The following is a 10,000-nucleotide window of genomic DNA, read 5'->3' on the forward strand; positions in this document are numbered from 1 at the left end:
GAGCGCGAACTTGAGGAAGCAGAGTAGCAGCGGGAAGGAGCATTTGTATCTCTCTCTCTCTCTCTCTCTCTCTCTCCTCTCTCTCTCTCTCTCTCTCTATATCATATATATATATATATATATATATATATATATATCTACAGGAGGCAGGTAGATGCTAAAAACTTCAACGTAAAATCGAAAAGTGTGCTGCCTTCTGTCCTGTATTCCAAATGTTATTTATGTTTTAATCATTTTATGACGAAATGCAATTTTACTTTTTTTATTTTCGTGTTTTGTTTTGAGTTATTTCAATGTTTTTGTTGATTTATGTTTGTCTTTTTAAGCCTTGATAAATGGAAATTGCTGTCCCGAAACGTTGGCAATCATAATAAAGTCTATATATATATTATTATATATATATATATATATATATATATTATATATATATATATATATATATTATAATGAAATGGGCAAAAGGATACGCAAAGAACGCAGCCAAAGACAATTGCATCGTTTATAGTTTTCTAAACTTGTTCATTTCATGTTGTTCTTATAGCTTCCAATTGATAACGTAACCCGGCATAGAAAATTATCATTCAAATTGAAAACATAACCGTTATAGAAATATCCTTCATCTCGACCTTGAGAAGGAATTTCGACCCTCAGTATAACATCGAGCTATATGATGGTATATGATAACCATTTAATCTCGGTATTTGTAGTGCTTAGTTTACATTTAGCTGCTTGGAGTCGGAATGGTCGTCGTCATTTTATCGATATCAGCTCATACTGTTATTAGTATTTGTGTTAGACAGCTGATTTGATAAACATGAATTATATAAACTTGGAAGAGGCTGGTCACCTACATTGAAGATGAGAAAATATATGTAAATATTGCTCATTCCCGATTTATTTTATATATTCATGCCATACTTTTGCTAGCTGAAAACAGTTAACCCAGAATACAGTAGAGTATCATGACTTCCTGTTGTTACGTGAAAAGAAACCGCTGTCAATATTGAAGATAAGGAAATATTTGGTAGATATTGCTCACTCTATTTTGTCTCTGCATGGTATATTTTTGATAGATGAAAACGAATAAGCCAGAATACAGTAGAGTATCAGGACTTCCTCTTGCCACGGGAAAAGAAATCGCTGTCAATCATTGATCAGCCACAGCAAAAACAATTCCGGCAAATGAAAAAAAAAATACACTAACACTGGATCGTAACCGAGGGGGACATGCGTATGCATATAGATTTTCATGCGTGCTTGCGCGCGCCTTCTCCCGGATATACTACCGTGACTGAGATTGAAACAGTAACGGAAACAAAGCATCTATCTATTCATTTGCTTCAGAGGAGGAAATAGTGTCCGGCAAATCCGAGCTGGGTCAGAAGAGGTCGATTTCGAAAGGCGCCTCAGTGGCGTGGTTGGTATGGTGTTGGCGTGCCACCTCGCTGGCCGTGAGTTCGATTCTCGAGCATATATTGAGGAGTGAGAGTTGTGTATTTCTGGTGATAGAAGTTCATCACTCTCGATGTGGTTCGGATGTCACGGAAAGCCGTTGGTCCCGTTGCTGAATAACCAACCATGCTGGTTCCATGCAACGTAAAATCACCATACAAACAAAATCAAAAGGAAGCGACGAAGGTGTAAGAAAATGAAATAAAATAGACTCGATTCGAGTATTCATGTAAGTTATTGATGATGGGCTACAGCGACAAGACACGACGCCACGTGGGGCTTCTGTACCTTCTAGAGCACAGTTTTTTAGTGAAGAAACTAGATGATCTAGATAGATCATGCATAGTTCAGCGGCTGGTGTTTATATATATATATTATATATATATATATATAATATATATATATATATATATATATATATATATATATATTAATATATACAGTAGATATGCAGGAACTTCTATATACATTACTTCAGGAAAACCGAAGACACACATGATGAGATAAACAGGATGTATTTGCTAAGAAACGTTTCGCACAGGAACTTTGTGCATCATCAGTCTGTTGAAATAAAAGTACATTTTAAATTAATAAAAACAAAATACACATGAATATTACAATCTAAAATTTAAAATTTAAAGACCATAATTTGAAAATTGGCACAAAAATTAAAGGTATATTTGTGTTTATGTAATATATATATAATATATATATATATAAGCAGTATACGTAAGGTATTTCCAGATTCCTAGATAGAGCAGCTTAACTCTTAACTGAACCGGGCGAGGGACGGTTGGAATCAAGAAGGGCATTAGTTCGTAAAACTTCTGCCAAAGCAATTATGAAATAAGCCGTTCATAGGAAACAGAGGGAAGAAACTATTTATAAACTGCAACCCCGACTAGGGATTAATCAGAAGATTTCACATCATATATATATGTATATGTGTGTGTATTGCATATATTATATATATGCCTGAGTATCTGCAAAATGTGTCAGTCTTCTTTTTTGCAGAGTTTGTAAATACAGCCGCAGTCTACTAACTCCCTGGTACGTAATTCAGTTATTTGGTCAAGGCCTTTTTATATCTAACGTTAAGCTGCTAAATTCCCATTACAATGGAAACAGCTAACACCAAGAGTAGTAGATGTCACTTCAGTGGTGTGATCGGTATGGTGTTAGCCTGCCACCCCGGTGACCGCGAGTTCGATTCTCGGGCATTCCATTGAGGTGTTAGATATGTGTATTTCTGGTGATAGAAGTTCATCACTCTCGACGTGATTCGGAAGTCACGTAAAGGCGTTGGTCCCGTTGCTGAATAACCACTGGTTCCATGCAACGTAAAAACACCATACAAACAAACAAACAAACAATCAAGAGTGTAACATACGTTCTGGGGCATACAGGGTTCCCATATTTCAAACCTTTACGTTTGGAGCAAAGGAGACAGTGACTTCATTCGCTCGGCCCTCTTTCAAGAACTCAGTATTTCAGCCTCTTCCTAGTGCCAGTCAAAAAGGACATCATCGGTTTGAGGTACAGTGAAACCTCCATAAATGGGCCATAAGTGACTTGATATTTTAAATAAAGAACGTGCATAAAACTTAAATATATTTTACTCTAACCAAACCACTGAGCTGGTTAACAGCTCTCCTAGGCTGGCCCGAAGGATTAGATATTTTTTACGTGTCTAGGAACCAGTTGGTTACCTAGCAACGGGACATACATCTTATTGTGGGATCCGCAGCAAATTATATCGATAAGTGAATTTCTAATCACCAGAAACACATTCCTTTGATTCCACGTTGGCAGAGCAGAGAATCGAACTCGCGACTACCGAATCGGTGGGCGAGCACGTAACCCACTCGTCCAACGAGGAACGTACACTCCAGAATATCTGTAAATAAGCGCGTGAAGAGAGGCCAGTAATGTGTTCTTATCAGGCGCTGATCATAGCAGTTTCGTGATAAAGCTTCGTAAATCAAACAGTATCTCTGGAATGCGGTATGTCTATCGTGCCACTCTTAAGTTGCCGAAATATCATACCATTAACAAACTTTCAGCTTTGCAGGTGCTGGCTGTGAGTTTAGATATAGATATATATATATATATATATATATATAGTATATATATATATATATATTATATATATATATATATATATCTATATATATATATATTATATACATTCATTACTTTAAAAATTCTCTCTCTCTCTCTCTCTCTCTCTCTCTCTCTCTCTCTCTCTCTCTCCTCAACCAGCTGCTAAGAAAACGCATTGTCGAGAGCCAACCATGCATCCACAAGACTTCTTAGAACGGCTGTATCGACTCCACACGTTCGTCAGTTTCTACAGCAACCGACTATATCAAGAGTGTAACCGGTTTGCATCCCTCTCTCTTTCTCTCTGAGGGGTATATTGTGAAAGACCCGAGAAATATGGTCTTACCGGATTCATTTTCACGTAAAATTAATAGATATTTGCTGAGCAGAGTGCTAAGAAACACGCAAAAATAGATCGTGCTCGGGATACTGGCTAGCAGAAAGAGAGTAGTAAGGAACACGAAGGAAAAACTAGTATAAGTTATATACATTAACTGACAGGAAGACAGTTGAGTTGAATGTAGAATTTAGGCCAAAGGCCAAGCACTGGGACCCATGAGATCATTCAGCGCCGAAATGGAAACTGACAGTAAAAGGTTTGAAAGGTGTAACAGGAGGAAAAACCTCGAAGCAGTTGCACTATGAATCAACTGTTAGGAGAGGGTGGAAAGTAAGATGAAGAAAGAGATTATGAAAGGAGGTCCAGTAAAAGGAACGAAAGGCACGCTGCAAAGAACCTTAAGTAATGCCTACTACAGTGCACGGCATGAGGTTCACTGACGGCACTAACCCACCCCCCCCCCCCCCCCCCCCCCCCCCCCCCCCCACGGGGAGAAAGACAGTAGCTCCAGCAGTATAGGCAAGAGAGAGAATATATCTTACTTTTTCCAGACCACAGAGCTGATTAACCACTTGGTCACCTAGCAACGGGACCTACAGCTTATTGTGGGATCCGAACCCCATTATATCGAGAAATGAATTTCTAATCACCAGAAATAAATTCCTCTGATTCCACGTTGGCCTCGCTGAGAATCTAACTTCGGACCACCGGATTGGTAGCCGAGCGCGAAAACCAACTCGTCCAACGAGGAACTTAGTGTAGGCAAGAGAAGGGACAGACTAATATTTCGGTCGACACTCGAACAGACATAAACGTTAACGTCTGCTTCCACGAAACTCGATCTCCCGCACATAAAAACGCAAAGGCACCTTTGTACTCACTTTTTTTTCTGGTCAACACTTTATGAAACAATAAGCAGAATCCACAAGATCTCACATCTCCCACAGACTAACATCTTGGCATTGTTTCTTGCCCTTTTATACCTACGGCAGTGAGAGAGAGAGAGAGAGAGAGAGAGAGAGAGAGAGAGTTAAGCCGTCACTTACTACGGGTTTCGGAGAGATGTTCCAAAACATAATTGGTTATTCGTCTGTAGTCTTGGTGTAACTCGACGCGACGAGTTGAAGTGTCTGGTAATAAGTCTGCGTTTAAGCCTCTCTCTTATAAATTTTTGGGCATTTTTGTGACGTCATTCCCTCTGAAAGACACCCTGGTGGGTGTGACCCGCATCCCTTTAGTCGCAACTGTGTTCTTTTTATGATTCTCTCTTATGAATTTATGGATATTTTGGTGACGTCATCCCCCCTGAAAACAACCCTTCAGTCGCAGCTGTTTTTTTTTTCTTTTATAGCGCACACCTGAGCAAAAAAAAAAAAAAAAATGTTAGTTGCGGTTCTCTCTTATCTCGTGTTTTTCTTAGAAACTTTTCCCTATGTCATTCTGAATGCCTAAAAAGATACGTGACGTGTAAGGTCACCTAACGAGGCATAGTAATGTTGACGGAACCCCGCCCCTCTTCCCCAAAATGATAATTATTTAGTAATTATAATTCTTCGGCTTCCATCAGTGACGATGCTGTTCATTAATCAAAGGAAGGAATCAAATCGTTGGACGAAATGAAACGGTTCCAAAGAGTTGTCTTCCAGTCGTTCAGACCACCTCTTTTTCATGTTCTTGCTTAAACCTGATTTTTGAGAGTTTAGCCTAGATGGAAACCCCCCCAAGATAGTTTCCGTAAAATATTAGGCTCCTTCACCACCTGGCTTTTAATTTTCATTGTACCGAGAATGGAATTCTTCCTCTTGTCTGGAATCAATATTCTATGTAATCGGGTTACTCCGATATTAATCTGGTGGGGTCACGTAGAACAACTTAACTAAATCTATTTTCAATTTAATCACTTCTTGAACTTCTGCTCTCGAATTTGCTGGAATTTCATTCATTCCTCTTATCAGCAGGCTTATATCAAAGCGACTTTTCTAATCCACGATTCCTCTCATACTTATCTTCTTTGTCTAATCCACGATTCTCCTTATACCTTATCTCTGCATCTCCGTGTCTAATCGCTGGGTTAGGTGTCATTAGTGTCCCCTTTTTTTTATCGGTACTTTTTTTTTTTTTTTAAAGCCGACGAGTCACTCTTCTTAGTGGTATAGTATTCGCCCGTCTGTTTCCAAGCTTTTAGAATGATCTCGCAACCTTTCTTTGTCGTAGCCTCCATTCTCATAAGACCTCTTTTTCGAGCCTTACAGAAGATGAAGTCATCCATCTCTTATTCCTACTGATCTGTCGACCAGGTGACTGAAGTGAGGTCTGCCAACGAATACCAGACGCCACAAGTGCCATAAGCTTCCGTGACTTTCACGAAACTTGCCACTGACTTGAGGATTCTGATACGAGCGACGATTGTGTCACAACGAGAACTTAAAATGCCGACAGGACGAGTGACTAAGATGAGAATTACCTCAGGAATTATTTCACAATACGGTCATTTTTAATTTAAGCCCTGAATTTTGCATCTTTGTGAGTAAAGCCCTGAATTTTGCATGTTTAAGTAAAGCCCTAAATTTTGCATCTTTCTGATTAAGCCCTTAAATTTTGCATCTTTCTGATTAAAGCCCTGAATTTTTGCCCAATCTTTTCGAATTAAGCCCTAAATTTTGCAAAAAACTTTTCCTATTAAAAAAGCTGAATTTTGCATCGATAAAGCCCTTGAATATTGCAATCTTTCTGATTAAAGCTGATTTTGTCTCTATTAAAGCTCTGAATATTGCATCTTTCTGATTAAAGCCCTGAATTTTGCATGTTTAAGTAAAGCCCTAAATTTTGCATCTTTCTGATTAAAGCCCTGAATTTTGCATCGTTGCGTTATTTCAGATTTGATTTCATTTGAGAATACGTTAAATAACAGTCCATTCCATATCTCCATTGCTGCTTCCTCTCTATAATGTGGCTTACTCTCTAAAACATCTTTACTTACCCCCTAGCTAATCCATCAGGTGCCGGTACCAAAAGCTGTATGGCAAAACGGCAGTTGAGCCTCGCTATAACTGGCAGGCAATCAAAAGACAGAACCTCTTTATATATATATAAAGAAAAATGAATCACGATGAAAAATGTGAACACCCGTGAGACGCGATTCCCATCGCCAGTTTAATTATATGGTTGTTGGCTGCCTCTGGAGGTATTTGCCAAACCGGGCGAGAATAATGGCGACCCGCAAGGACGTTTGCAACGGGAAAGGGAAAAAGTCGATGATGCCGCCTCCAAGGACCCTAAAGGACGGGTGTGTGTCTATTTCGGGGGCCGTGTGAAAGAGACAATGGCGGGGGGAAGATGATACCTTTCTCTTTGGGGATTATTTTCGACGAGGACGGGTTTATTACCAACGAAGCTGCGAGGGTCATGGCTGGCCCAAGTACGTCGAGGTAAGGTCCAGTTTTAGTAGCTTTAGAGAAAGCGAGAGGAACTAACACTACTTTTTCTGTCCGCCCTCAGATCTAAATAACTACAGAGACTATAAAGCTGCAAATTAGTATGTTGATCATCCACCCTCCAGTCATCAAACATACCAAATTGCAGCCCTCTAGCCCCAGTATTTTTTATTTTTATTCAAGGTTAAAGTTATCCGTGGATTGTACGTCTGGCATCACTTTCAGGAGGCGTGGGACGCTCCCTCTCTCTACCGCATATGGGAAGCAACTGAAGGACTGCCGATCGTGGTTGGTGGTTTTATACAGTATAATACCTTGTACAGGAAACTCGATTTTTCACTTGTTTGTACTGACACGAGATTTAGTATTCAATTCAAGTACTAATAGACATGGTAGCTCCTACTAAAACATGTATCGAAGTGATTTCTTGAGTTGTCATGTAGAGAACCATTGGCTCCCGAAGAGACATAAGGAATTATATTCCTTTATTTTTGTAAGGAAATACTGTATCCTGGGCTAACATATAGAATAAGACTGTGCAACGAACAATGTCCTCTATTGTGAATGTCGCAAATGGCCCTATGCTTCTGGTGAATACTAAAGCGAAATGTCAAGAGCCGCTGTATGAGTTATTGTTTGAGATTAAGCCGGCCTTATGCCAGCAAGGGCTCTTACTCCTAGAGCAGCCCGTAGATGGGTCTTCGTTACATCCAGAACGTCTGTGATGACGAAGAGTAGCCACATTGGAGATGGCTGGTTTAAACAAATAGAGAGATGGGAAAATGTCTGCGTTTCGTCTAGCACGGAATCTTCGACAAAATTGGTAAATGCAGAAGAAGGGAGTCAGATACTATGATAAAGAGAGAGAGAGAGAGAGAGAGAGAGAGAGAGAGAGAGAGAGAGAGAGAGAGAGAGAGAGAACGTAATGTGTACGCAAAGCACACACCAAAATAAACAGCAACGGTAGACATGGAATCCGACAATAAAAGAAAGAAGACCAAGAATTGTGATAATTAAGCACTATTGGTGCTTTGAGTACGTAAGGGACACTCTAAGAGATACGATAATACAGAGGGAAAAATGGCCAGACAATGAAATGGCAAAAGCGACCTTTATCTTAAATCCAAGTGCTCGAGGAGATAAAGACTCGAATAAAAGAGAGAGAGAGAGAGAGAGAGACTGACCTTCGTTCCTAGATATAAGGGCTCTGGCTAAATCTGGCCTCATAAAAATCGAGGCACCTTTGTTTTTTTGGTTTTTTTTTTTTTGCGAAGATCACAGGTATAAGTCTGAAAAGGGGCGAGATTGGGAGCGTTGTTAACGGCGGAAATTCTTTCGCTAGATTCGCATTTAGTTCGGCGTCTAAATTTATTTGGCCATTTCTAACCCGGTTTAGAAACATCACTTTGAGACTGAGATAAGACAGTGTACAAAAGTAGCCTCCAGAAATCAAGATCAAAGAGGGAAACAAAATATTAATGTTTTTGTTTATTCCTGCGAATACCCGCAGTACGTATATACTACTTCATCAGGCGTCCGCGTCTGCTACATATCTTGAAACTAACCTTCCGGAAAGTTAATTGCTGGGGGCGCTTCAAAGGGAACTTAAAATTATAGTTATTAATTGGTAACCCAGATCATGGAGCCAAATAACAGAATAATACATATATATATATATATATATATATATATATATATATATCATATTTTTAAATTGTAAGTATATATAGTATTTTTCAATTCATGCGTATACAAATCTCTCTCTCTCTCTCTCTCTCTCTCTCTCTCTCTCTCTCTCTCTCTCTCTCTCTCCTCTCTCTCTCTCTCTTCGTATGTATGCATGCTCTACTTTGATAGTCGATGATGTTAGATGATGATTAATTTTAAGTTTTAATGATAATGAGGGCAATAAATAGCGGGAACGCGAAATGTATAGTATTTTTTTCTTTTGTTAATGTTCAAGTCTCCTGATAATTAATGATACAACTAAAAAGAAACAGTGTCCCCACAAATGATCATTTATGTTCATTTAGCTGACATAAGACGAGTCTTCAAATGGTTTCTTAACGTCAATCAGTAAGGAACGAAAAATGAGTCTTATAACAATTGAGATTAAAACCCTTAAGCACAACTTATTGTGGGGTGGCTAATCTCGTACGTTTTTATTTTTTTATTTTTTATTTTTTTTATTTATTTATTTCTTTTTGCTCAAATATCGACAAGAGGAAACTGAAACAAGAAAAAAAACTTGAGAAAGGAAAAAGAAATAAGACGAGACTACCCTTTCAGTGTTAAAAGTCCCGTCAGGGGTGGGGGGGGGCAGCTGGTGTTGGAGGTGGGGGGAGGAGCTGGTTGTCAAAAGATACCAGATTCTCAAACATAACTGATATCAAAACACTCTTCTTCAAGCTGGTGTTGATCTGGCGTTTACTTATATTTAAAGAGGCTGGTTACGTTAAGGAATTCAAGTCCAAACTATAAGAAGAAGTTCAAGTCCAAACTATTTCAAGAGGAAAACAGCGAGATTGATATCACAGCTGATTATAGAAATCTGGCCTCACATTAGTGTCGGTTATATTCTGTATATATAAAGTAGAACAATAATGTTCTTACGTCAAAAGCAACGTCAGAATTAATTGCCATGAACCAGCGATGATAGGGACAGCCAGCT

General features: G+C 39.0%; 1 protein-coding gene across 1 annotated transcript in view; it reads right to left on the reverse strand.

Moving 5' to 3' along the window:
- The window catches only part of LOC135204884 (probable rhodanese domain-containing dual specificity protein phosphatase), a 39,355-nt gene extending 34,448 nt beyond the window's left edge, over positions 1 to 4,907 (reverse strand). Inside the window, exon 1 of the mRNA XM_064235130.1 lies at positions 4,777 to 4,907. The gene's annotated coding sequence lies outside the window, so the exon portion shown is untranslated. The remainder of the gene's footprint in view (positions 1 to 4,776) is intronic.
- Positions 4,908 to 10,000: the final 5,093 nt, after the last annotated feature.

The sequence above is a fragment of the Macrobrachium nipponense genome, chromosome 24 (assembly GCF_015104395.2).
Source record: "Macrobrachium nipponense isolate FS-2020 chromosome 24, ASM1510439v2, whole genome shotgun sequence".
Taxonomy (NCBI): Eukaryota; Metazoa; Arthropoda; class Malacostraca; order Decapoda; family Palaemonidae; genus Macrobrachium; species Macrobrachium nipponense.